Genomic DNA, 25,938 nt, shown 5'->3' on the forward strand with positions numbered 1-25,938 from the left:
AACTTTCCCAAGCTGCGAGAGCATTCGCAGCCGAGTTCTGCTTTGACAGAGCTATTGGTGAACTTTTGCAGTCCCGGAAGCTGCTGAAACCAAGGCTGTGTTCCGCCTCTTCATTCTTGGCTTTCTGTGCTCCAGCGAGTTGTCAAGCTCGGACACGGCATTCAGCTTTGCCGCCTCTCTGCACGGAAAGCACTAGACAGAACTAGTGTGCTTCGTGCATGCTCTCTCCTCGCTTTTATGGTCACGGCTCTGCTTTTTGCTTGGCAGCGTTCACAGGGTCCACGGCGTACCTCTTGCACAGCGAGAGGTGGCCGGCGAGGAATACTTGCTGGCTTAAGTCGTTCCATGCTCAAGGCATTCATCAGAGCAACACAGTGTGGGAAAAGAGGAGGGAACATTGCAGGACAAATTTCTATGCCGGGACATTATTGTCTGCGAGACAGCTCTCCGGAGCGCTAGTATTTGGCCAGGCTGAAATCAGCGCCACGGGAAGCCAATCTGACAAGCGGAGTGCAAACGAGCGCGGCGATATGGGGCCGCTTGGCAGGTGGCCGAAGAAAGACGGCTGCCCCGTGAATGTGGTGCCAGAAGGCAAGTTTCAGCAGGGCGTTCCGGGCCAGCTCAATGTGCAGCCGCAGTTGTTCTAGGCGAGTTCTAGCCGAGAAGCTTTCCGTCTCCATTCACGAGACAAGAAAGGCAGAAGGCAAGGGCACCCAGGGTTGAGAAGAAAAGTGCGCGTAGCGAGCTCGTTGCGGCAGAAGCGAAAGCCAGGAGCAGCGCGCTCGGTGCGAGAAGTAGAGGGCGCTTCGCCTCCTTGGGAAGGAAATCGCGTCTGGGCACGAACGACAGCCAGCGAAGCTTCAGGAACAACAGGCTGTTCTGCTCAGCGTACGAGCCTGAAGTGAGTGGCAAGGGGTAAGCGGGCAGTTCCAAGGCATCTAGCTTTCCTGCTAGCAATGCCATTTCTACCCTGCCGTGCAAAACGTTGTCCTTTGCCGTTATGCTCCGAGATGCAGAGAGCACGTCGGCAGACGCAGTGCAGAGGGAAAGGACACAGTATCCTTGGGAGTGTGACGCCGCTTAGGCGGGCAAAGCAGAAAGGTGCCGCCCTGCACCGGCTTTGACTGCCTGAGCTTCCTTGCTAGGACAGCACCTGTCGAAAGCTGGCAACTAGGCTGCCAGAGTGCAGAATGTAGGCGGTGCGGCACGCTTGCTTGCCGAAAGCCAGTATCAGCGAGACAGCGTGCTAGGCTCTGTTTCACAGCTCCTTGGAGAACACGCACTTGAAGAATGCCGTCTCTGTTCCGCAAAAGCTCTGCCCCAGTGAAAGGTGGAAGAAGCAGCCTGTGGCCACGGGCAGAGCTGGTCAACAGCTGCGCCTAACTTTCCCAAGCTGCGAGAGCATTCGCAGCCGAGTTCTGCTTTGACAGAGCTATTGGTGAACTTTTGCAGTCCCGGAAGCTGCTGAAACCAAGGCTGTGTTCCGCCTCTTCATTCTTGGCTTTCTGTGCTCCAGCGAGTTGTCAAGCTCGGACACGGCATTCAGCTTTGCCGCCTCTCTGCACGGAAAGCACTAGACAGAACTAGTGTGCTTCGTGCATGCTCTCTCCTCGCTTTTATGGTCACGGCTCTGCTTTTTGCTTGGCAGCGTTCTCAGGGTCCACGGCGTACCTCTTGCACAGCGAGAGGTGGCCGGCGAGGAATACTTGCTGGCTTAAGTCGTTCCATGCTCAAGGCATTCATCAGAGCAACACAGTGTGGGAAAAGAGGAGGGAACATTGCAGGACAAATTTCTATGCCGGGACATTATTGTCTGCGAGACAGCTCTCCGGAGCGCTAGTATTTGGCCAGGCTGAAATCAGCGCCACGGTAAGCCAATCTGACAAGCGGAGTGCAAACGAGCGCGGCGATATGGGGCCGCTTGGCAGGTGGCCGAAGAAAGACGGCTGCCCCGTGAATGTGGTGCCAGAAGGCAAGTTTCAGCAGGGCGGTCCGGGCCAGCTCAATGTGCAGCCGCAGTTGTTCTAGGCGAGTTCTAGCCGAGAAGCTTTCCGTCTCCATTCACGAGACAAGAAAGGCAGAAGGCAAGGGCACCCAGGGTTGAGAAGAAAAGTGCGCGTAGCGAGCTCGTTGCGGCAGAAGCGAAAGCCAGGAGCAGCGCGCTCGGTGCGAGAAGTAGAGGGCGCTTCGCCTCCTTGGGAAGGAAATCGCGTCTGGGCACGAACGACAGCCAGCGAAGCTTCAGGAACAACAGGCTGTTCTGCTCAGCGTACGAGCCTGAAGTGAGTGGCAAGGGGTAAGCGGGCAGTTCCAAGGCATCTAGCTTTCCTGCTAGCAATGCCATTTCTACCCTGCCGTGCAAAACGTTGTCCTTTGCCGTTATGCTCCGAGATGCAGAGAGCACGTCGGCAGACGCAGTGCAGAGGGAAAGGACACAGTATCCTTGGGAGTGTGACGCCGCTTAGGCGGGCAAAGCAGAAAGGTGCCGCCCTGCACCGGCTTTGACTGCCTGAGCTTCCTTGCTAGGACAGCACCTGTCGAAAGCTGGCAACTAGGCTGCCAGAGTGCAGAATGTAGGCGGTGCGGCACGCTTGCTTGCCGAAAGCCAGTATCAGCGAGACAGCGTGCTAGGCTCTGTTTCACAGCTCCTTGGAGAACACGCACTTGAAGAATGCCGTCTCTGTTCCGCAAAAGCTCTGCCCCAGTGAAAGGTGGAAGAAGCAGCCTGTGGCCACGGGCAGAGCTGGTCAACAGCTGCGCCTAACTTTCCCAAGCTGCGAGAGCATTCGCAGCCGAGTTCTGCTTTGACAGAGCTATTGGTGAACTTTTGCAGTCCCGGAAGCTGCTGAAACCAAGGCTGTGTTCCGCCTCTTCATTCTTGGCTTTCTGTGCTCCAGCGAGTTGTCAAGCTCGGACACGGCATTCAGCTTTGCCGCCTCTCTGCACGGAAAGCACTAGACAGAACTAGTGTGCTTCGTGCATGCTCTCTCCTCGCTTTTATGGTCACGGCTCTGCTTTTTGCTTGGCAGCGTTCTCAGGGTCCACGGCGTACCTCTTGCACAGCGAGAGGTGGCCGGCGAGGAATACTTGCTGGCTTAAGTCGTTCCATGCTCAAGGCATTCATCAGAGCAACACAGTGTGGGAAAAGAGGAGGGAACATTGCAGGACAAATTTCTATGCCGGGACATTATTGTCTGCGAGACAGCTCTCCGGAGCGCTAGTATTTGGCCAGGCTGAAATCAGCGCCATGGTAAGCCAATCTGACAAGCGGAGTGCAAACGAGCGCGGCGATATGGGGCCGCTTGGCAGGTGGCCGAAGAAAGACGGCTGCCCCGTGAATGTGGTGCCAGAAGGCAAGTTTCAGCAGGGCGGTCCGGGCCAGCTCAATGTGCAGCCGCAGTTGTTCTAGGCGAGTTCTAGCCGAGAAGCTTTCCGTCTCCATTCACGAGACAAGAAAGGCAGAAGGCAAGGGCACCCAGGGTTGAGAAGAAAAGTGCGCGTAGCGAGCTCGTTGCGGCAGAAGCGAAAGCCAGGAGCAGCGCGCTCGGTGCGAGAAGTAGAGGGCGCTTCGCCTCCTTGGGAAGGAAATCGCGTCTGGGCACGAACGACAGCCAGCGAAGCTTCAGGAACAACAGGCTGTTCTGCTCAGCGTACGAGCCTGAAGTGAGTGGCAAGGGGTAAGCGGGCAGTTCCAAGGCATCTAGCTTTCCTGCTAGCAATGCCATTTCTACCCTGCCGTGCAAAACGTTGTCCTTTGCCGTTATGCTCCGAGATGCAGAGAGCACGTCGGCAGACGCAGTGCAGAGGGAAAGGACACAGTATCCTTGGGAGTGTGACGCCGCTTAGGCGGGCAAAGCAGAAAGGTGCCGCCCTGCACCGGCTTTGACTGCCTGAGCTTCCTTGCTAGGACAGCACCTGTCGAAAGCTGGCAACTAGGCTGCCAGAGTGCAGAATGTAGGCGGTGCGGCACGCTTGCTTGCCGAAAGCCAGTATCAGCGAGACAGCGTGCTAGGCTCTGTTTCACAGCTCCTTGGAGAACACGCACTGGAAGAATGCCGTCTCTGTTCCGCAAAAGCTCTGCCCCAGTGAAAGGTGGAAGAAGCAGCCTGTGGCCACGGGCAGAGCTGGTCAACAGCTGCACCTAACTTTCCCAAGCTGCGAGAGCATTCGCAGCCGAGTTCTGCTTTGACAGAGCTATTGGTGAACTTTTGCAGTCCCGGAAGCTGCTGAAACCAAGGCTGTGTTCCGCCTCTTCATTCTTGGCTTTCTGTGCTCCAGCGAGTTGTCAAGCTCGGACACGGCATTCAGCTTTGCCGCCTCTCTGCACGGAAAGCACTAGACAGAACTAGTGTGCTTCGTGCATGCTCTCTCCTCGCTTTTATGGTCACGGCTCTGCTTTTTGCTTGGCAGCGTTCTCAGGGTCCACGGCGTACCTCTTGCACAGCGAGAGGTGGCCGGCGAGGAATACTTGCTGGCTTAAGTCGTTCCATGCTCAAGGCATTCATCAGAGCAACACAGTGTGGGAAAAGAGGAGGGAACATTGCAGGACAAATTTCTATGCCGGAACATTATTGTCTGCGAGACAGCTCTCCGGAGCGCTAGTATTTGGCCAGGCTGAAATCAGCGCCACGGGAAGCCAATCTGACAAGCGGAGTGCAAACGAGCGCGGCGATATGGGGCCGCTTGGCAGGTGGCCGAAGAAAGACGGCTGCCCCGTGAATGTGGTGCCAGAAGGCAAGTTTCAGCAGGGCGTTCCGGGCCAGCTCAATGTGCAGCCGCAGTTGTTCTAGGCGAGTTCTAGCCGAGAAGCTTTCCATCTCCATTCACGAGACAAGAAAGGCAGAAGGCAAGGGCACCCAGGGTTGAGAAGAAAAGTGCGCGTAGCGAGCTCGTTGCGGCAGAAGCGAAAGCCAGGAGCAGCGCGCTCGGTGCGAGAAGTAGAGGGCGCTTCGCCTCCTTGGGAAGGAAATCGCGTCTGGGCACGAACGACAGCCAGCGAAGCTTCAGGAACAACAGGCTGTTCTGCTCAGCGTACGAGCCTGAAGTGAGTGGCAAGGGGTAAGCGGGCAGTTCCAAGGCATCTAGCTTTCCTGCTAGCAATGCCATTTCTACCCTGCCGTGCAAAACGTTGTCCTTTGCCGTTATGCTCCGAGATGCAGAGAGCACGTCGGCAGACGCAGTGCAGAGGGAAAGGACACAGTATCCTTGGGAGTGTGACGCCGCTTAGGCGGGCAAAGCAGAAAGGTGCCGCCCTGCACCGGCTTTGACTGCCTGAGCTTCCTTGCTAGGACAGCACCTGTCGAAAGCTGGCAACTAGGCTGCCAGAGTGCAGAATGTAGGCGGTGCGGCACGCTTGCTTGCCGAAAGCCAGTATCAGCGAGACAGCGTGCTAGGCTCTGTTTCACAGCTCCTTGGAGAACACGCACTGGAAGAATGCCGTCTCTGTTCCGCAAAAGCTCTGCCCCAGTGAAAGGTGGAAGAAGCAGCCTGTGGCCACGGGCAGAGCTGGTCAACAGCTGCGCCTAACTTTCCCAAGCTGCGAGAGCATTCGCAGCCGAGTTCTGCTTTGACAGAGCTATTGGTGAACTTTTGCAGTCCCGGAAGCTGCTGAAACCAAGGCTGTGTTCCGCCTCTTCATTCTTGGCTTTCTGTGCTCCAGCGAGTTGTCAAGCTCGGACACGGCATTCAGCTTTGCCGCCTCTCTGCACGGAAAGCACTAGACAGAACTAGTGTGCTTCGTGCATGCTCTCTCCTCGCTTTTATGGTCACGGCTCTGCTTTTTGCTTGGCAGCGTTCTCAGGGTCCACGGCGTACCTCTTGCACAGCGAGAGGTGGTCGGCGAGGAATACTTGCTGCCTTAAGTCGTTCCATGCTCAAGGCATTCATCAGAGCAACACAATGTGGGAAAAGAGGAGGGAACATTGCAGGACAAATTTCTATGCCGGGACATTATTGTCTGCGAGACAGCTCTCCGGAGCGCTAGTATTTGGCCAGGCTGAAATCAGCGCCACGGGAAGCCAATCTGACAAGCGGAGTGCAAACGAGCGCGGCGATATGGGGCCGCTTGGCAGGTGGCCGAAGAAAGACGGCTGCCCCGTGAATGTGGTGCCAGAAGGCAAGTTTCAGCAGGGCGTTCCGGGCCAGCTCAATGTGCAGCCGCAGTTGTTCTAGGCGAGTTCTAGCCGAGAAGCTTTCCGTCTCCATTCACGAGACAAGAAAGGCAGAAGGCAAGGGCACCCAGGGTTGAGAAGAAAAGTGCGCGTAGCGAGCTCGTTGCGGCAGAAGCGAAAGCCAGGAGCAGCGCACTCGGTGCGAGAAGTAGAGGGCGCTTCGCCTCCTTGGGAAGGAAATGGCGTCTGGGCACGAACGACAGCCAGCGAAGCTTCAGGAACAACAGGCTGTTCTGCTCAGCGTACGAGCCTGAAGTGAGTGGCAAGGGGTAAGCGGGCAGTTCCAAGGCATCTAGCTTTCCTGCTAGCAATGCCATTTCTACCCTGCCGTGCAAAACGTTGTCCTTTGCCGTTATGCTCCGAGATGCAGAGAGCACGTCGGCAGACGCAGTGCAGAGGGAAAGGACACAGTATCCTTGGGAGTGTGACGCCGCTTAGGCGGGCAAAGCAGAAAGGTGCCGCCCTGCACCGGCTTTGACTGCCTGAGCTTCCTTGCTAGGACAGCACCTGTCGAAAGCTGGCAACTAGGCTGCCAGAGTGCAGAATGTAGGCGGTGCGGCACGCTTGCTTGCCGAAAGCCAGTATCAGCGAGACAGCGTGCTAGGCTCTGTTTCACAGCTCCTTGGAGAACACGCACTGGAAGAATGCCGTCTCTGTTCCGCAAAAGCTCTGCCCCAGTGAAAGGTGGAAGAAGCAGCCTGTGGCCACGGGCAGAGCTGGTCAACAGCTGCACCTAACTTTCCCAAGCTGCGAGAGCATTCGCAGCCGAGTTCTGCTTTGACAGAGCTATTGGTGAACTTTTGCAGTCCCGGAAGCTGCTGAAACCAAGGCTGTGTTCCGCCTCTTCATTCTTGGCTTTCTGTGCTCCAGCGAGTTGTCAAGCTCGGACACGGCATTCAGCTTTGCCGCCTCTCTGCACGGAAAGCACTAGACAGAACTAGTGTGCTTCGTGCATGCTCTCTCCTCGCTTTTATGGTCACGGCTCTGCTTTTTGCTTGGCAGCGTTCTCAGGGTCCACGGCGTACCTCTTGCACAGCGAGAGGTGGCCGGCGAGGAATACTTGCTGGCTTAAGTCGTTCCATGCTCAAGGCATTCATCAGAGCAACACAGTGTGGGAAAAGAGGAGGGAACATTGCAGGACAAATTTCTATGCCGGAACATTATTGTCTGCGAGACAGCTCTCCGGAGCGCTAGTATTTGGCCAGGCTGAAATCAGCGCCACGGGAAGCCAATCTGACAAGCGGAGTGCAAACGAGCGCGGCGATATGGGGCCGCTTGGCAGGTGGCCGAAGAAAGACGGCTGCCCCGTGAATGTGGTGCCAGAAGGCAAGTTTCAGCAGGGCGTTCCGGGCCAGCTCAATGTGCAGCCGCAGTTGTTCTAGGCGAGTTCTAGCCGAGAAGCTTTCCGTCTCCATTCACGAGACAAGAAAGGCAGAAGGCAAGGGCACCCAGGGTTGAGAAGAAAAGTGCGCGTAGCGAGCTCGTTGCGGCAGAAGCGAAAGCCAGGAGCAGCGCGCTCGGTGCGAGAAGTAGAGGGCGCTTCGCCTCCTTGGGAAGGAAATGGCGTCTGGGCACGAACGACAGCCAGCGAAGCTTCAGGAACAACAGGCTGTTCTGCTCAGCGTACGAGCCTGAAGTGAGTGGCAAGGGGTAAGCGGGCAGTTCCAAGGCATCTAGCTTTCCTGCTAGCAATGCCATTTCTACCCTGCCGTGCAAAACGTTGTCCTTTGCCGTTATGCTCCGAGATGCAGAGAGCATGTCGGCAGACGCAGTGCAGAGGGAAAGGACACAGTATCCTTGGGAGTGTGACGCCGCTTAGGCGGGCAAAGCAGAAAGGTGCCGCCCTGCACCGGCTTTGACTGCCTGAGCTTCCTTGCTAGGACAGCACCTGTCGAAAGCTGGCAACTAGGCTGCCAGAGTGCAGAATGTAGGCGGTGCGGCACGCTTGCTTGCCGAAAGCCAGTATCAGCGAGACAGCGTGCTAGGCTCTGTTTCACAGCTCCTTGGAGAACACGCACTTGAAGAATGCCGTCTCTGTTCCGCAAAAGCTCTGCCCCAGTGAAAGGTGGAAGAAGCAGCCTGTGGCCACGGGCAGAGCTGGTCAACAGCTGCGCCTAACTTTCCCAAGCTGCGAGAGCATTCGCAGCCGAGTTCTGCTTTGACAGAGCTATTGGTGAACTTTTGCGGTCCCGGAAGCTGCTGAAACCAAGGCTGTGTTCCGCCTCTTCATTCTTGGCTTTCTGTGCTCCAGCGAGTTGTCAAGCTCGGACACGGCATTCAGCTTTGCCGCCTCTCTGCACGGAAAGCACTAGACAGAACTAGTGTGCTTCGTGCATGCTCTCTCCTCGCTTTTATGGTCACGGCTCTGCTTTTTGCTTGGCAGCGTTCACAGGGTCCACGGCGTACCTCTTGCACGGCGAGAGGTGGCCGGCGAGGAATACTTGCTGGCTTAAGTCGTTCCATGCTCAAGGCATTCATCAGAGCAACACAGTGTGGGAAAAGAGGAGGGAACATTGCAGGACAAATTTCTATGCCGGGACATTATTGTCTGCGAGACAGCTCTCCGGAGCGCTAGTATTTGGCCAGGCTGAAATCAGCGCCACGGGAAGCCAATCTGACAAGCGGAGTGCAAACGAGCGCGGCGATATGGGGCCGCTTGGCAGGTGGCCGAAGAAAGACGGCTGCCCCGTGAATGTGGTGCCAGAAGGCAAGTTTCAGCAGGGCGTTCCGGGCCAGCTCAATGTGCAGCCGCAGTTGTTCTAGGCGAGTTCTAGCCGAGAAGCTTTCCGTCTCCATTCACGAGACAAGAAAGACAGAAGGCAAGGGCACCCAGGGTTGAGAAGAAAAGTGCGCGTAGCGAGCTCGTTGCGGCAGAGGCGAAAGCCAGGAGCAGTGCGCTCGGTGCGAGAAGTAGAGGGCGCTTCGCCTCCTTGGGAAGGAAATGGCGTCTGGGCACGAACGACAGCCAGCGAAGCTTCAGGAACAACAGGCTGTTCTGCTCAGCGTACGAGCCTGAAGTGAGTGGCAAGGGGTAAGCGGGCAGTTCCAAGGCATCTAGCTTTCCTGCTAGCAATGCCATTTCTACCCTGCCGTGCAAAACGTTGTCCTTTGCCGTTATGCTCCGAGATGCAGAGAGCACGTCGGCAGACGCAGTGCAGAGGGAAAGGACACAGTATCCTTGGGAGTGTGACGCCGCTTAGGCGGGCAAAGCAGAAAGGTGCCGCCCTGCACCGGCTTTGACTGCCTGAGCTTCCTTGCTAGGACAGCACCTGTCGAAAGCTGGCAACTAGGCTGCCAGAGTGCAGAATGTAGGCGGTGCGGCACGCTTGCTTGCCGAAAGCCAGTATCAGCGAGACAGCGTGCTAGGCTCTGTTTCACAGCTCCTTGGAGAACACGCACTTGAAGAATGCCGTCTCTGTTCCGCAAAAGCTCTGCCCCAGTGAAAGGTGGAAGAAGCAGCCTGTGGCCACGGGCAGAGCTGGTCAACAGCTGCGCCTAACTTTCCCAAGCTGCGAGAGCATTCGCAGCCGAGTTCTGCTTTGACAGAGCTATTGGTGAACTTTTGCAGTCCCGGAAGCTGCTGAAACCAAGGCTGTGTTCCGCCTCTTCATTCTTGGCTTTCTGTGCTCCAGCGAGTTGTCAAGCTCGGACACGGCATTCAGCTTTGCCGCCTCTCTGCACGGAAAGCACTAGACAGAACTAGTGTGCTTCGTGCATGCTCTCTCCTCGCTTTTATGGTCATGGCTCTGCTTTTTGCTTGGCAGCGTTCACAGGGTCCACGGCGTACCTCTTGCACGGCGAGAGGTGGCCGGCGAGGAATACTTGCTGGCTTAAGTCGTTCCATGCTCAAGGCATTCATCAGAGCAACACAGTGTGGGAAAAGAGGAGGGAACATTGCAGGACAAATTTCTATGCCGGGACATTATTGTCTGCGAGACAGCTCTCCGGAGCGCTAGTATTTGGCCAGGCTGAAATCAGCGCCACGGGAAGCCAATCTGACAAGCGGAGTGCAAACGAGCGCGGCGATATGGGGCCGCTTGGCAGGTGGCCGAAGAAAGACGGCTGCCCCGTGAATGTGGTGCCAGAAGGCAAGTTTCAGCAGGGCGGTCCGGGCCAGCTCAATGTGCAGCCGCAGTTGTTCTAGGCGAGTTCTAGCCGAGAAGCTTTCCGTCTCCATTCACGAGACAAGAAAGGCAGAAGGCAAGGGCACCCAGGGTTGAGAAGAAAAGTGCGCGTAGCGAGCTCGTTGCGGCAGAAGCGAAAGCCAGGAGCAGCGCGCTCGGTGCGAGAAGTAGAGGGCGCTTCGCCTCCTTGGGAAGGAAATGGCGTCTGGGCACGAACGACAGCCAGCGAAGCTTCAGGAACAACAGGCTGTTCTGCTCAGCGTACGAGCCTGAAGTGAGTGGCAAGGGGTAAGCGGGCAGTTCCAAGGCATCTAGCTTTCCTGCTAGCAATGCCATTTCTACCCTGCCGTGCAAAACGTTGTCCTTTGCCGTTATGCTCCGAGATGCAGAGAGCACGTCGGCAGACGCAGTGCAGAGGGAAAGGACACAGTATCCTTGGGAGTGTGACGCCGCTTAGGCGGGCAAAGCAGAAAGGTGCCGCCCTGCACCGGCTTTGACTGCCTGAGCTTCCTTGCTAGGACAGCACCTGTCGAAAGCTGGCAACTAGGCTGCCAGAGTGCAGAATGTAGGCGGTGCGACACGCTTGCTTGCCGAAAGCCAGTATCAGCGAGACAGCGTGCTAGGCTCTGTTTCACAGCTCCTTGGAGAACACGCACTTGAAGAATGCCGTCTCTGTTCCGCAAAAGCTCTGCCCCAGTGAAAGGTGGAAGAAGCAGCCTGTGGCCACGGGCAGAGCTGGTCAACAGCTGCGCCTAACTTTCCCAAGCTGCGAGAGCATTCGCAGCCGAGTTCTGCTTTGACAGAGCTATTGGTGAACTTTTGCGGTCCCGGAAGCTGCTGAAACCAAGGCTGTGTTCCGCCTCTTCATTCTTGGCTTTCTGTGCTCCAGCGAGTTGTCAAGCTCGGACACGGCATTCAGCTTTGCCGCCTCTCTGCACGGAAAGCACTAGACAGAACTAGTGTGCTTCGTGCATGCTCTCTCCTCGCTTTTATGGTCACGGCTCTGCTTTTTGCTTGGCAGCGTTCACAGGGTCCACGGCGTACCTCTTGCACAGCGAGAGGTGGCCGGCGAGGAATACTTGCTGGCTTAAGTCGTTCCATGCTCAAGGCATTCATCAGAGCAACACAGTGTGGGAAAAGAGGAGGGAACATTGCAGGACAAATTTCTATGCCGGGACATTATTGTCTGCGAGACAGCTCTCCGGAGCGCTAGTATTTGGCCAGGCTGAAATCAGCGCCACGGGAAGCCAATCTGACAAGCGGAGTGCAAACGAGCGCGGCGATATGGGGCCGCTTGGCAGGTGGCCGAAGAAAGACGGCTGCCCCGTGAATGTGGTGCCAGAAGGCAAGTTTCAGCAGGGCGTTCCGGGCCAGCTCAATGTGCAGCCGCAGTTGTTCTAGGCGAGTTCTAGCCGAGAAGCTTTCCGTCTCCATTCACGAGACAAGAAAGGCAGAAGGCAAGGGCACCCAGGGTTGAGAAGAAAAGTGCGCGTAGCGAGCTCGTTGCGGCAGAGGCGAAAGCCAGGAGCAGCGCGCTCGGTGCGAGAAGTAGAGGGCGCTTCGCCTCCTTGGGAAGGAAATGGCGTCTGGGCACGAACGACAGCCAGCGAAGCTTCAGGAACAACAGGCTGTTCTGCTCAGCGTACGAGCCTGAAGTGAGTGGCAAGGGGTAAGCGGGCAGTTCCAAGGCATCTAGCTTTCCTGCTAGCAATGCCATTTCTACCCTGCCGTGCAAAACGTTGTCCTTTGCCGTTATGCTCCGAGATGCAGAGAGCACGTCGGCAGACGCAGTGCAGAGGGAAAGGACACAGTATCCTTGGGAGTGTGACGCCGCTTAGGCGGGCAAAGCAGAAAGGTGCCGCCCTGCACCGGCTTTGACTGCCTGAGCTTCCTTGCTAGGACAGCACCTGTCGAAAGCTGGCAACTAGGCTGCCAGAGTGCAGAATGTAGGCGGTGCGGCACGCTTGCTTGCCGAAAGCCAGTATCAGCGAGACAGCGTGCTAGGCTCTGTTTCACAGCTCCTTGGAGAACACGCACTGGAAGAATGCCGTCTCTGTTCCGCAAAAGCTCTGCCCCAGTGAAAGGTGGAAGAAGCAGCCTGTGGCCACGGGCAGAGCTGGTCAACAGCTGCGCCTAACTTTCCCAAGCTGCGAGAGCATTCGCAGCCGAGTTCTGCTTTGACAGAGCTATTGGTGAACTTTTGCAGTCCCGGAAGCTGCTGAAACCAAGGCTGTGTTCCGCCTCTTCATTCTTGGCTTTCTGTGCTCCAGCGAGTTGTCAAGCTCGGACACGGCATTCAGCTTTGCCGCCTCTCTGCACGGAAAGCACTAGACAGAACTAGTGTGCTTCGTGCATGCTCTCTCCTCGCTTTTATGGTCACGGCTCTGCTTTTTGCTTGGCAGCGTTCACAGGGTCCACGGCGTACCTCTTGCACGGCGAGAGGTGGCCGGCGAGGAATACTTGCTGGCTTAAGTCGTTCCATGCTCAAGGCATTCATCAGAGCAACACAGTGTGGGAAAAGAGGAGGGAACATTGCAGGACAAATTTCTATGCCGGGACATTATTGTCTGCGAGACAGCTCTCCGGAGCGCTAGTATTTGGCCAGGCTGAAATCAGCGCCACGGTAAGCCAATCTGACAAGCGGAGTGCAAACGAGCGCGGCGATATGGGGCCGCTTGGCAGGTGGCCGAAGAAAGACGGCTGCCCCGTGAATGTGGTGCCAGAAGGCAAGTTTCAGCAGGGCGTTCCGGGCCAGCTCAATGTGCAGCCGCAGTTGTTCTAGGCGAGTTCTAGCCGAGAAGCTTTCCGTCTCCATTCACGAGACAAGAAAGGCAGAAGGCAAGGGCACCCAGGGTTGAGAAGAAAAGTGCGCGTAGTGAGCTCGTTGCGGCAGAAGCGAAAGCCAGGAGCAGCGCGCTCGGTGCGAGAAGTAGAGGGCGCTTCGCCTCCTTGGGAAGGAAATCGCGTCTGGGCACGAACGACAGCCAGCGAAGCTTCAGGAACAACAGGCTGTTCTGCTCAGCGTACGAGCCTGAAGTGAGTGGCAAGGGGTAAGCGGGCAGTTCCAAGGCATCTAGCTTTCCTGCTAGCAATGCCATTTCTACCCTGCCGTGCAAAACGTTGTCCTTTGCCGTTATGCTCCGAGATGCAGAGAGCACGTCGGCAGACGCAGTGCAGAGGGAAAGGACACAGTATCCTTGGGAGTGTGACGCCGCTTAGGCGGGCAAAGCAGAAAGGTGCCGCCCTGCACCGGCTTTGACTGCCTGAGCTTCCTTGCTAGGACAGCACCTGTCGAAAGCTGGCAACTAGGCTGCCAGAGTGCAGAATGTAGGCGGTGCGGCACGCTTGCTTGCCGAAAGCCAGTATCAGCGAGACAGCGTGCTAGGCTCTGTTTCACAGCTCCTTGGAGAACACGCACTGGAAGAATGCCGTCTCTGTTCCGCAAAAGCTCTGCCCCAGTGAAAGGTGGAAGAAGCAGCCTGTGGCCACGGGCAGAGCTGGTCAACAGCTGCGCCTAACTTTCCCAAGCTGCGAGAGCATTCGCAGCCGAGTTCTGCTTTGACAGAGCTATTGGTGAACTTTTGCAGTCCCGGAAGCTGCTGAAACCAAGGCTGTGTTCCGCCTCTTCATTCTTGGCTTTCTGTGCTCCAGCGAGTTGTCAAGCTCGGACACGGCATTCAGCTTTGCCGCCTCTCTGCACGGAAAGCACTAGACAGAACTAGTGTGCTTCGTGCATGCTCTCTCCTCGCTTTTATGGTCACGGCTCTGCTTTTTGCTTGGCAGCGTTCACAGGGTCCACGGCGTACCTCTTGCACGGCGAGAGGTGGCCGGCGAGGAATACTTGCTGGCTTAAGTCGTTCCATGCTCAAGGCATTCATCAGAGCAACACAGTGTGGGAAAAGAGGAGGGAACATTGCAGGACAAATTTCTATGCCGGGACATTATTGTCTGCGAGACAGCTCTCCGGAGCGCTAGTATTTGGCCAGGCTGAAATCAGCGCCACGGGAAGCCAATCTGACAAGCGGAGTGCAAACGAGCGCGGCGATATGGGGCCGCTTGGCAGGTGGCCGAAGAAAGACGGCTGCCCCGTGAATGTGGTGCCAGAAGGCAAGTTTCAGCAGGGCGGTCCGGGCCAGCTCAATGTGCAGCCGCAGTTGTTCTAGGCGAGTTCTAGCCGAGAAGCTTTCCGTCTCCATTCACGAGACAAGAAAGGCAGAAGGCAAGGGCACCCAGGGTTGAGAAGAAAAGTGCGCGTAGCGAGCTCGTTGCGGCAGAAGCGAAAGCCAGGAGCAGCGCGCTCGGTGCGAGAAGTAGAGGGCGCTTCGCCTCCTTGGGAAGGAAATGGCGTCTGGGCACGAACGACAGCCAGCGAAGCTTCAGGAACAACAGGCTGTTCTGCTCAGCGTACGAGCCTGAAGTGAGTGGCAAGGGGTAAGCGGGCAGTTCCAAGGCATCTAGCTTTCCTGCTAGCAATGCCATTTCTACCCTGCCGTGCAAAACGTTGTCCTTTGCCGTTATGCTCCGAGATGCAGAGAGCACGTCGGCAGACGCAGTGCAGAGGGAAAGGACACAGTATCCTTGGGAGTGTGACGCCGCTTAGGCGGGCAAAGCAGAAAGGTGCCGCCCTGCACCGGCTTTGACTGCCTGAGCTTCCTTGCTAGGACAGCACCTGTCGAAAGCTGGCAACTAGGCTGCCAGAGTGCAGAATGTAGGCGGTGCGACACGCTTGCTTGCCGAAAGCCAGTATCAGCGAGACAGCGTGCTAGGCTCTGTTTCACAGCTCCTTGGAGAACACGCACTTGAAGAATGCCGTCTCTGTTCCGCAAAAGCTCTGCCCCAGTGAAAGGTGGAAGAAGCAGCCTGTGGCCACGGGCAGAGCTGGTCAACAGCTGCGCCTAACTTTCCCAAGCTGCGAGAGCATTCGCAGCCGAGTTCTGCTTTGACAGAGCTATTGGTGAACTTTTGCGGTCCCGGAAGCTGCTGAAACCAAGGCTGTGTTCCGCCTCTTCATTCTTGGCTTTCTGTGCTCCAGCGAGTTGTCAAGCTCGGACACGGCATTCAGCTTTGCCGCCTCTCTGCACGGAAAGCACTAGACAGAACTAGTGTGCTTCGTGCATGCTCTCTCCTCGCTTTTATGGTCACGGCTCTGCTTTTTGCTTGGCAGCGTTCACAGGGTCCACGGCGTACCTCTTGCACAGCGAGAGGTGGCCGGCGAGGAATACTTGCTGGCTTAAGTCGTTCCATGCTCAAGGCATTCATCAGAGCAACACAGTGTGGGAAAAGAGGAGGGAACATTGCAGGACAAATTTCTATGCCGGGACATTATTGTCTGCGAGACAGCTCTCCGGAGCGCTAGTATTTGGCCAGGCTGAAATCAGCGCCACGGGAAGCCAATCTGACAAGCGGAGTGCAAACGAGCGCGGCGATATGGGGCCGCTTGGCAGGTGGCCGAAGAAAGACGGCTGCCCCGTGAATGTGGTGCCAGAAGGCAAGTTTCAGCAGGGCGTTCCGGGCCAGCTCAATGTGCAGCCGCAGTTGTTCTAGGCGAGTTCTAGCCGAGAAGCTTTCCGTCTCCATTCACGAGACAAGAAAGGCAGAAGGCAAGGGCACCCAGGGTTGAGAAGAAAAGTGCGCGTAGCGAGCTCGTTGCGGCAGAGGCGAAAGCCAGGAGCAGCGCGCTCGGTGCGAGAAGTAGAGGGCGCTTCGCCTCCTTGGGAAGGAAATGGCGTCTGGGCACGAACGACAGCCAGCGAAGCTTCAGGAACAACAGGCTGTTCTGCTCAGCGTACGAGCCTGAAGTGAGTGGCAAGGGGTAAGCGGGCAGTTCCAAGGCATCTAGCTTTCCTGCTAGCAATGCCATTTCTACCCTGCCGTGCAAAACGTTGTCCTTTGCCGTTATGCTCCGAGATGCAGAGAGCACGTCGGCAGACGCAGTGCAGAGGGAAAGGACACAGTATCCTTGGGAGTGTGACGCCGCTTAGGCGGGCAAAGCAGAAAGGTGCCGCCCTGCACCGGCTTTGACTGCCTGAGCTTCCTTGCTAGGACAGCACCTGTCGAAAGCTGGCAACTAGGCTGCCAGAGTGCAGAATGTAGGCGGTGCGGCACGCTTGCTTGCCGAAAGCCAGTATCAGCGAGACAGCGTGCTAGGCTCTGTTTCACAGCTCCTTGGAGAACACGCACTGGAAGAATGCCGTCTCTGTTCCGCAAAAGCTCTGCCCCAGTGAAAGGTGGAAGAAGCAGCCTGTGGCCACGGGCAGAGCTGGTCAACAGCTGCGCCTAACTTTCCCAAGCTGCGAGAGCATTCGCAGCCGAGTTCTGCTTTGACAGAGCTATTGGTGAACTTTTGCAGTCCCGGAAGCTGCTGAAACCAAGGCTGTGTTCCGCCTCTTCATTCTTGGCTTTCTGTGCTCCAGCGAGTTGTCAAGCTCGGACACGGCATTCAGCTTTGCCGCCTCTCTGCACGGAAAGCACTAGACAGAACTAGTGTGCTTCGTGCATGCTCTCTCCTCGCTTTTATGGTCACGGCTCTGCTTTTTGCTTGGCAGCGTTCACAGGGTCCACGGCGTACCTCTTGCACGGCGAGAGGTGGCCGGCGAGGAATACTTGCTGGCTTAAGTCGTTCCATGCTCAAGGCATTCATCAGAGCAACACAGTGTGGGAAAAGAGGAGGGAACATTGCAGGACAAATTTCTATGCCGGGACATTATTGTCTGCGAGACAGCTCTCCGGAGCGCTAGTATTTGGCCAGGCTGAAATCAGCGCCACGGTAAGCCAATCTGACAAGCGGAGTGCAAACGAGCGCGGCGATATGGGGCCGCTTGGCAGGTGGCCGAAGAAAGACGGCTGCCCCGTGAATGTGGTGCCAGAAGGCAAGTTTCAGCAGGGCGTTCCGGGCCAGCTCAATGTGCAGCCGCAGTTGTTCTAGGCGAGTTCTAGCCGAGAAGCTTTCCGTCTCCATTCACGAGACAAGAAAGGCAGAAGGCAAGGGCACCCAGGGTTGAGAAGAAAAGTGCGCGTAGTGAGCTCGTTGCGGCAGAAGCGAAAGCCAGGAGCAGCGCGCTCGGTGCGAGAAGTAGAGGGCGCTTCGCCTCCTTGGGAAGGAAATCGCGTCTGGGCACGAACGACAGCCAGCGAAGCTTCAGGAACAACAGGCTGTTCTGCTCAGCGTACGAGCCTGAAGTGAGTGGCAAGGGGTAAGCGGGCAGTTCCAAGGCATCTAGCTTTCCTGCTAGCAATGCCATTTCTACCCTGCCGTGCAAAACGTTGTCCTTTGCCGTTATGCTCCGAGATGCAGAGAGCACGTCGGCAGACGCAGTGCAGAGGGAAAGGACACAGTATCCTTGGGAGTGTGACGCCGCTTAGGCGGGCAAAGCAGAAAGGTGCCGCCCTGCACCGGCTTTGACTGCCTGAGCTTCCTTGCTAGGACAGCACCTGTCGAAAGCTGGCAACTAGGCTGCCAGAGTGCAGAATGTAGGCGGTGCGGCACGCTTGCTTGCCGAAAGCCAGTATCAGCGAGACAGCGTGCTAGGCTCTGTTTCACAGCTCCTTGGAGAACACGCACTGGAAGAATGCCGTCTCTGTTCCGCAAAAGCTCTGCCCCAGTGAAAGGTGGAAGAAGCAGCCTGTGGCCACGGGCAGAGCTGGTCAACAGCTGCGCCTAACTTTCCCAAGCTGCGAGAGCATTCGCAGCCGAGTTCTGCTTTGACAGAGCTATTGGTGAACTTTTGCAGTCCCGGAAGCTGCTGAAACCAAGGCTGTGTTCCGCCTCTTCATTCTTGGCTTTCTGTGCTCCAGCGAGTTGTCAAGCTCGGACACGGCATTCAGCTTTGCCGCCTCTCTGCACGGAAAGCACTAGACAGAACTAGTGTGCTTCGTGCATGCTCTCTCCTCGCTTTTATGGTCACGGCTCTGCTTTTTGCTTGGCAGCGTTCACAGGGTCCACGGCGTACCTCTTGCACGGCGAGAGGTGGCCGGCGAGGAATACTTGCTGGCTTAAGTCGTTCCATGCTCAAGGCATTCATCAGAGCAACACAGTGTGGGAAAAGAGGAGGGAACATTGCAGGACAAATTTCTATGCCGGGACATTATTGTCTGCGAGACAGCTCTCCGGAGCGCTAGTATTTGGCCAGGCTGAAATCAGCGCCACGGGAAGCCAATCTGACAAGCGGAGTGCAAACGAGCGCGGCGATATGGGGCCGCTTGGCAGGTGGCCGAAGAAAGACGGCTGCCCCGTGAATGTGGTGCCAGAAGGCAAGTTTCAGCAGGGCGGTCCGGGCCAGCTCAATGTGCAGCCGCAGTTGTTCTAGGCGAGTTCTAGCCGAGAAGCTTTCCGTCTCCATTCACGAGACAAGAAAGGCAGAAGGCAAGGGCACCCAGGGTTGAGAAGAAAAGTGCGCGTAGCGAGCTCGTTGCGGCAGAAGCGAAAGCCAGGAGCAGCGCGCTCGGTGCGAGAAGTAGAGGGCGCTTCGCCTCCTTGGGAAGGAAATGGCGTCTGGGCACGAACGACAGCCAGCGAAGCTTCAGGAACAACAGGCTGTTCTGCTCAGCGTACGAGCCTGAAGTGAGTGGCAAGGGGTAAGCGGGCAGTTCCAAGGCATCTAGCTTTCCTGCTAGCAATGCCATTTCTACCCTGCCGTGCAAAACGTTGTCCTTTGCCGTTATGCTCCGAGATGCAGAGAGCACGTCGGCAGACGCAGTGCAGAGGGAAAGGACACAGTATCCTTGGGAGTGTGACGCCGCTTAGGCGGGCAAAGCAGAAAGGTGCCGCCCTGCACCGGCTTTGACTGCCTGAGCTTCCTTGCTAGGACAGCACCTGTCGAAAGCTGGCAACTAGGCTGCCAGAGTGCAGAATGTAGGCGGTGCGACACGCTTGCTTGCCGAAAGCCAGTATCAGCGAGACAGCGTGCTAGGCTCTGTTTCACAGCTCCTTGGAGAACACGCACTTGAAGAATGCCGTCTCTGTTCCGCAAAAGCTCTGCCCCAGTGAAAGGTGGAAGAAGCAGCCTGTGGCCACGGGCAGAGCTGGTCAACAGCTGCGCCTAACTTTCCCAAGCTGCGAGAGCATTCGCAGCCGAGTTCTGCTTTGACAGAGCTATTGGTGAACTTTTGCGGTCCCGGAAGCTGCTGAAACCAAGGCTGTGTTCCGCCTCTTCATTCTTGGCTTTCTGTGCTCCAGCGAGTTGTCAAGCTCGGACACGGCATTCAGCTTTGCCGCCTCTCTGCACGGAAAGCACTAGACAGAACTAGTGTGCTTCGTGCATGCTCTCTCCTCGCTTTTATGGTCACGGCTCTGCTTTTTGCTTGGCAGCGTTCTCAGGGTCCACGGCGTACCTCTTGCACAGCGAGAGGTGGCCGGCGAGGAATACTTGCTGGCTTAAGTCGTTCCATGCTCAAGGCATTCATCAGAGCAACACAGTGTGGGAAAAGAGGAGGGAACATTGCAGGACAAATTTCTATGCCGGGACATTATTGTCTGCGAGACAGCTCTCCGGAGCGCTAGTATTTGGCCAGGCTGAAATCAGCGCCACGGGAAGCCAATCTGACAAGCGGAGTGCAAACGAGCGCGGCGATATGGGGCCGCTTGGCAGGTGGCCGAAGAAAGACGGCTGCCCCGTGAATGTGGTGCCAGAAGGCAAGTTTCAGCAGGGCGTTCCGGGCCAGCTCAATGTGCAGCCGCAGTTGTTCTAGGCGAGTTCTAGCCGAGAAGCTTTCCGTCTCCATTCACGAGACAAGAAAGGCAGAAGGCAAGGGCACCCAGGGTTGAGAAGAAAAGTGCGCGTAGCGAGCTCGTTGCGGCAGAGGCGAAAGCCAGGAGCAGCGCGCTCGGTGCGAGAAGTAGAGGGCGCTTCGCCTCCTTGGGAAGGAAATCGCGTCTGGGCACGAACGACAGCCAGCGAAGCTTCAGGAACAACAGGCTGTTCTGCTCAGCGTACGAGCCTGAAGTGAGTGGCAAGGGGTAAGCGGGCAGTTCCAAGGCATCTAGCTTTCCTGCTAGCAATGCCATTTCTACCCTGCCGTGCAAAACGTTGTCCTTTGCCGTTATGCTCCGAGATGCAGAGAGCACGTCGGCAGACGCAGTGCAGAGGGAAAGGACACAGTATCCTTGGGAGTGTGACGCCGCTTAGGCGGGCAAAGCAGAAAGGTGCCGCCCTGCACCGGCTTTGACTGCCTGAGCTTCCTTGCTAGGACAGCACCTGTCGAAAGCTGGCAACTAGGCTGCCAGAGTGCAGAATGTAGGCGGTGCGGCACGCTTGCTTGCCGAAAGCCAGTATCAGCGAGACAGCGTGCTAGGCTCTGTTTCACAGCTCCTTGGAGAACACGCACTTGAAGAATGCCGTCTCTGTTCCGCAAAAGCTCTGCCCCAGTGAAAGGTGGAAGAAGCAGCCTGTGGCCATGGGCAGAGCTGGTCAACAGCTGCGCCTAACTTTCCCAAGCTGCGAGAGCATTCGCAGCCGAGTTCTGCTTTGACAGAGCTATTGGTGAACTTTTGCAGTCCCGGAAGCTGCTGAAACCAAGGCTGTGTTCCGCCTCTTCATTCTTGGCTTTCTGTGCTCCAGCGAGTTGTCAAGCTCGGACACGGCATTCAGCTTTGCCGCCTCTCTGCACGGAAAGCACTAGACAGAACTAGTGTGCTTCGTGCATGCTCTCTCCTCGCTTTTATGGTCACGGCTCTGCTTTTTGCTTGGCAGCGTTCTCAGGGTCCACGGCGTACCTCTTGCACAGCGAGAGGTGGCCGGCGAGGAATACTTGCTGGCTTAAGTCGTTCCATGCTCAAGGCATTCATCAGAGCAACACAGTGTGGGAAAAGAGGAGGGAACATTGCAGGACAAATTTCTATGCCGGGACATTATTGTCTGCGAGACCGCTCTCCGGAGCGCTAGTATTTGGCCAGGCTGAAATCAGCGCCACGGGAAGCCAATCTGACAAGCGGAGTGCAAACGAGCGCGGCGATATGGGGCCGCTTGGCAGGTGGCCGAAGAAAGACGGCTGCCCCGTGAATGTGGTGCCAGAAGGCAAGTTTCAGCAGGGCGTTCCGGGCCAGCTCAATGTGCAGCCGCAGTTGTTCTAGGCGAGTTCTAGCCGAGAAGCTTTCCGTCTCCATTCACGAGACAAGAAAGGCAGAAGGCAAGGGCACCCAGGGTTGAGAAGAAAAGTGCGCGTAGCGAGCTCGTTGCGGCAGAAGCGAAAGCCAGGAGCAGCGCGCTCGGTGCGAGAAGTAGAGGGCGCTTCGCCTCCTTGGGAAGGAAATCGCGTCTGGGCACGAACGACAGCCAGCGAAGCTTCAGGAACAACAGGCTGTTCTGCTCAGCGTACGAGCCTGAAGTGAGTGGCAAGGGGTAAGCGGGCAGTTCCAAGGCATCTAGCTTTCCTGCTAGCAATGCCATTTCTACCCTGCCGTGCAAAACGTTGTCCTTTGCCGTTATGCTCCGAGATGCAGAGAGCACGTCGGCAGACGCAGTGCAGAGGGAAAGGACACAGTATCCTTGGGAGTGTGACGCCGCTTAGGCGGGCAAAGCAGAAAGGTGCCGCCCTGCACCGGCTTTGACTGCCTGAGCTTCCTTGCTAGGACAGCACCTGTCGAAAGCTGGCAACTAGGCTGCCAGAGTGCAGAATGTAGGCGGTGCGGCACGCTTGCTTGCCGAAAGCCAGTATCAGCGAGACAGCGTGCTAGGCTCTGTTTCACAGCTCCTTGGAGAACACGCACTGGAAGAATGCCGTCTCTGTTCCGCAAAAGCTCTGCCCCAGTGAAAGGTGGAAGAAGCAGCCTGTGGCCACGGGCAGAGCTGGTCAACAGCTGCGCCTAACTTTCCCAAGCTGCGAGAGCATTCGCAGCCGAGTTCTGCTTTGACAGAGCTATTGGTGAACTTTTGCAGTCCCGGAAGCTGCTGAAACCAAGGCTGTGTTCCGCCTCTTCATTCTTGGCTTTCTGTGCTCCAGCGAGTTGTCAAGCTCGGACACGGCATTCAGCTTTGCCGCCTCTCTGCACGGAAAGCACTAGACAGAACTAGTGTGCTTCGTGCATGCTCTCTCCTCGCTTTTATGGTCACGGCTCTGCTTTTTGCTTGGCAGCGTTCACAGGGTCCACGGCGTACCTCTTGCACGGCGAGAGGTGGCCGGCGAGGAATACTTGCTGGCTTAAGTCGTTCCATGCTCAAGGCATTCATCAGAGCAACACAGTGTGGGAAAAGAGGAGGGAACATTGCAGGACAAATTTCTATGCCGGGACATTATTGTCTGCGAGACAGCTCTCCGGAGCGCTAGTATTTGGCCAGGCTGAAATCAGCGCCACGGGAAGCCAATCTGACAAGCGGAGTGCAAACGAGCGCGGCGATATGGGGCCGCTTGGCAGGTGGCCGAAGAAAGACGGCTGCCCCGTGAATGTGGTGCCAGAAGGCAAGTTTCAGCAGGGCGTTCCGGGCCAGCTCAATGTGCAGCCGCAGTTGTTCTAGGCGAGTTCTAGCCGAGAAGCTTTCCGTCTCCATTCACGAGACAAGAAAGGCAGAAGGCAAGGGCACCCAGGGTTGAGAAGAAAAGTGCGCGTAGCGAGCTCGTTGCGGCAGAGGCGAAAGCCAGGAGCAGCGCGCTCGGTGCGAGAAGTAGAGGGCGCTTCGCCTCCTTGGGAAGGAAATGGCGTCTGGGCACGAACGACAGCCAGCGAAGCTTCAGGAACAACAGGCTGTTCTGCTCAGCGTACGAGCCTGAAGTGAGTGGCAAGGGGTAAGCGGGCAGTTCCAAGGCATCTAGCTTTCCTGCTAGCAATGCCATTTCTACCCTGCCGTGCAAAACGTTGTCCTTTGCCGTTATGCTCCGAGATGCAGAGAGCACGTCGGCAGACGCAGTGCAGAGGGAAAGGACACAGTATCCTTGGGAGTGTGACGCCGCTTAGGCGGGCAAAGCAGAAAGGTGCCGCCCTGCACCGGCTTTGACTGCCTGAGCTTCCTTGCTAGGACAGCACCTGTCGAAAGCTGGCAACTAGGCTGCCAGAGTGCAGAATGTAGGCGGTGCGGCACGCTTGCTTGCCGAAAGCCAGTATCAGCGAGACAGCGTGCTAGGCTCTGTTTCACAGCTCCTTGGAGAACACGCACTGGAAGAATGCCGTCTCTGTTCCGCAAAAGCTCTGCCCCAGTGAAAGGTGGAAGAAGCAGCCTGTGGCCACGGGCAGAGCTGGTCAACAGCTGCGCCTAACTTTCCCAAGCTGCGAGAGCATTCGCAGCCGAGTTCTGCTTTGACAGAGCTATTGGTGAACTTTTGCAGTCCCGGAAGCTGCTGAAACCAAGGCTGTGTTCCGCCTCTTCATTCTTGGCTTTCTGTGCTCCAGCGAGTTGTCAAGCTCGGACACGGCATTCAGCTTTGCCGCCTCTCTGCACGGAAAGCACTAGACAGAACTAGTGTGCTTCGTGCATGCTCTCTCCTCGCTTTTATGGTCACGGCTCTGCTTTTTGCTTGGCAGCGTTCACAGGGTCCACGGCGTACCTCTTGCACAGCGAGAGGTGGCCGGCGAGGAATACTTGCTGGCTTAAGTCGTTCCATGCTCAAGGCATTCATCAGAGCAACACAGTGTGGGAAAAGAGGAGGGAACATTGCAGGACAAATTTCTATGCCGGGACATTATTGTCTGCGAGACAGCTCTCCGGAGCGCTAGTATTTGGCCAGGCTGAAATCAGCGCCACGGGAAGCCAATCTGACAAGCGGAGTGCAAACGAGCGCGGCGATATGGGGCCGCTTGGCAGGTGGCCGAAGAAAGACGGCTGCCCCGTGAATGTGGTGCCAGAAGGCAAGTTTCAGCAGGGCGTTCCGGGCCAGCTCAATGTGCAGCCGCAGTTGTTCTAGGCGAGTTCTAGCCGAGAAGCTTTCCGTCTCCATTCACGAGACAAGAAAGGCAGAAGGCAAGGGCACCCAGGGTTGAGAAGAAAAGTGCGCGTAGCGAGCTCGTTGCGGCAGAAGCGAAAGCCAGGAGCAGCGCGCTCGGTGCGAGAAGTAGAGGGCGCTTCGCCTCCTTGGGAAGGAAATCGCGTCTGGGCACGAACGACAGCCAGCGAAGCTTCAGGAACAACAGGCTGTTCTGCTCAGCGTACGAGCCTGAAGTGAGTGGCAAGGGGTAAGCGGGCAGTTCCAAGGCATCTAGCTTTCCTGCTAGCAATGCCATTTCTACCCTGCCGTGCAAAACGTTGTCCTTTGCCGTTATGCTCCGAGATGCAGAGAGCACGTCGGCAGACGCAGTGCAGAGGGAAAGGACACAGTATCCTTGGGAGTGTGACGCCGCTTAGGCGGGCAAAGCAGAAAGGTGCCGCCCTGCACCGGCTTTGACTGCCTGAGCTTCCTTGCTAGGACAGCACCTGTCGAAAGCTGGCAACTAGGCTGCCAGAGTGCAGAATGTAGGCGGTGCGGCACGCTTGCTTGCCGAAAGCCAGTATCAGCGAGACAGCGTGCTAGGCTCTGTTTCACAGCTCCTTGGAGAACACGCACTGGAAGAATGCCGTCTCTGTTCCGCAAAAGCTCTGCCCCAGTGAAAGGTGGAAGAAGCAGCCTGTGGCCACGGGCAGAGCTGGTCAACAGCTGCGCCTAACTTTCCCAAGCTGCGAGAGCATTCGCAGCCGAGTTCTGCTTTGACAGAGCTATTGGTGAACTTTTGCAGTCCCGGAAGCTGCTGAAACCAAGGCTGTGTTCCGCCTCTTCATTCTTGGCTTTCTGTGCTCCAGCGAGTTGTCAAGCTCGGACACGGCATTCAGCTTTGCCGCCTCTCTGCACGGAAAGCACTAGACAGAACTAGTGTGCTTCGTGCATGCTCTCTCCTCGCTTTTATGGTCACGGCTCTGCTTTTTGCTTGGCAGCGTTCACAGGGTCCACGGCGTACCTCTTGCACGGCGAGAGGTGGCCGGCGAGGAATACTTGCTGGCTTAAGTCGTTCCATGCTCAAGGCATTCATCAGAGCAACACAGTGTGGGAAAAGAGGAGGGAACATTGCAGGACAAATTTCTATGCCGGGACATTATTGTCTGCGAGACAGCTCTCCGGAGCGCTAGTATTTGGCCAGGCTGAAATCAGCGCCACGGGAAGCCAATCTGACAAGCGGAGTGCAAACGAGCGCGGCGATATGGGGCCGCTTGGCAGGTGGCCGAAGAAAGACGGCTGCCCCGTGAATGTGGTGCCAGAAGGCAAGTTTCAGCAGGGCGTTCCGGGCCAGCTCAATGTGCAGCCGCAGTTGTTCTAGGCGAGTTCTAGCCGAGAAGCTTTCCGTCTCCATTCACGAGACAAGAAAGGCAGAAGGCAAGGGCACCCAGGGTTGAGAAGAAAAGTGCGCGTAGCGAGCTTGTTGCGGCAGAAGCGAAAGCCAGGAGCAGCGCGCTCGGTGCGAGAAGTAGAGGGCGCTTCGCCTCCTTGGGAAGGAAATCGCGTCTGGGCACGAACGACAGCCAGCGAAGCTTCAGGAACAACAGGCTGTTCTGCTCAGCGTACGAGCCTGAAGTGAGTGGCAAGGGGTAAGCGGGCAGTTCCAAGGCATCTAGCTTTCCTGCTAGCAATGCCATTTCTACCCTGCCGTGCAAAACGTTGTCCTTTGCCGTTATGCTCCGAGATGCAGAGAGCACGTCGGCAGACGCAGTGCAGAGGGAAAGGACACAGTATCCTTGGGAGTGTGACGCCGC

Source organism: Cinclus cinclus, chromosome 2 (genome assembly GCF_963662255.1).
Source record: "Cinclus cinclus chromosome 2, bCinCin1.1, whole genome shotgun sequence".
NCBI lineage: Eukaryota > Metazoa > Chordata > Aves > Passeriformes > Cinclidae > Cinclus > Cinclus cinclus.